Below are 2241 nucleotides of genomic sequence, written 5' to 3' on the forward strand. Positions count from 1 at the left end.
CTTTTCTTTCTTTTTTGTCATCCAGTCTGGAGTGCAGTGGCACAATGATAGCTCACTGCAGCCTTGAACTTCTGGGTCCAAGTGATCCTCACTTCTCAGCCACCAGGTAACTGAGACTACAGGCACACACCACTGTGCCAGGCTAATTTTTAAATATTTTTGTAGAGTTAGTGTGTTAGTCCATTGTGTTGCTATAAAGGAATACCTGAGACTGGGTGATTCATAGAGAAAAGAGGTTTATGGTACTGCAGACTTCATAAGCATGGCACCAACATCTGTTCAACCTTTGGTGAGGCCTCAGGAAGCTTTTACTCAGGGTAGAAGGGAAGGGGAGCAGGCATGTCACATGGTGAGAAAGGGAGCAAGAGAGCAAGGAGGAGGTGCCAGGCTCTTTTTAACTATTAGGTCTTGCAAGAATTAATGGAGAGAAAAATCAATGCATATTCACAAGGAGGAAACCAAGCCATACATGAGAGATCCACCCCCATGACCCAAACACCTCCCACCAGGCTCCACCTCCAACACTGGAAAGCACCTTTCAGCAGGAGATTTGGAGGGGACAAACCTCCAAACCATATCAGATAGGATCTTGCTATGCTGCCCAGGCTGGTCTTGAACTCCTGTCCTCCAGTGATTCTCCCACCTTGACTTCCCTAAACACTAGGATTACAGGCATGAGCCACTGCATCTGTCCCCCAAGATTTCAAATATTTCAAACCTCCTTTGTTATTTGACATCATGCTGAAAGGCATCATGATTTGATGAAAATGAGAGAGATCACTATAACTGAGAGCTCCATGGTGGAGCCCAGCTTCCCAGGGCTTGCAGCAGATTCAAAGCTGAGTGGTTTCTCAAACAAAACACTGTCACCTGCAAAATGGTGGCAAGAAGCCACTGGGTGCTTGAGGGTCTTCTGTCTTCTCATTGAAGGGGGAATGTGGGGTTGAACTAGGATGAATATGTGAAATTGGATTTTGTGAGTACGAAGAGCCACACTTTTTGTATTTCTGATGATTACCATTGAAGGAAAAACAAATATTCATATACCACAATACAGAGTGGATTTTTTTTCACATTGCCTAAAATAATTTTTTATACAAAAAAAGTTGTGAAAGAATACAACTCTGGACATAATTGCAACACCATATTTATCTATAGGCTCTGTTGAAGAAGCTGGTAAAATAATAATTCTATTTTAAAAAAAGGAAAACATGACTTCTTTCTCTTGGTGTGAAGATAGTAGATTACCTTACCTGTTGGTGCTAAAATTCTATTCGGAATCTTTTAAATTCTACAACAAGGTCTTGATCCTTCAACTTTTTATTCTAAATCCCACACAGGTGCCCTTTTGTGATACTTTATTGTTTCATCTGCCAACGGCAGTATAGATAGTATTAAAAGTCTCCTAAGAAGTCTACGTAACATTTCCTTTCTATTTCTAAGATTGAATTTTTGTCACTTGTATCCCTCTGAGGCTCTGAAATCAAGGCATTTATCGTGTAGCCCTAACAGGCATCTTCTATATCTCTGATTCAAGCAAAATCTTTTGGATACCTTGATTGTGGGCTGATTCGATTAAATAAACCAAGGAAACAAAGGAAAGTACATTCATCTCCTCTCCTGCAGTTTATCAAGAAGGTCCTTGGATTGCAAGGATTCTTTACTCAATCTCTACTTCTTTATTTCAAGATTACAAAATGTAAAGGGCTATCTTAACCAAGGACAAAAACCTCTACCTACATTAGCAATTAACATTAACCCTCTTTTATAATCATTCCATTTTCCCTCCTGCTGTTCTAGGGAAATCTGAATTAAAAAGCCTGGTGCTGCTCAAGGGCAATTAATAGCACCGAGATGACAAAAGATCTTAGAACAGCTGACAAAGTGGCCCTGGGAGGGAACTGGGCCCCGGCTCAAAGTCACGGTGGGAAGTGTGTGCCCCGTGCTGCACGGGCTTTACGCATGAAGAATGAAAAGATTTTCATCACCCAGGATAATGCAATTAAAAAGTACACCACCAGAAGCCACCCCATGCCAACTTGTTCAAAATTGGGCCTCAGACCCAGGGACCGAATTGAAATTCGAAGCTGAAACATCTCCATCGGCAGAGAGGGAGGGGAAGCGGGGATTTGCCTGCCTCCTTGTGCAGACAGGTGCCTGTTAGGGGAATGGAGGGGACATATGTTCATTGCCCATGGTAAGAAATGATTAGAGGATCTAGGAAGGGTGGACAGAGGGAGA

This window comes from Mandrillus leucophaeus, unplaced genomic scaffold (genome assembly GCF_000951045.1).
Source record: "Mandrillus leucophaeus isolate KB7577 unplaced genomic scaffold, Mleu.le_1.0 Scaffold429, whole genome shotgun sequence".
NCBI classification, from domain to species: domain Eukaryota; kingdom Metazoa; phylum Chordata; class Mammalia; order Primates; family Cercopithecidae; genus Mandrillus; species Mandrillus leucophaeus.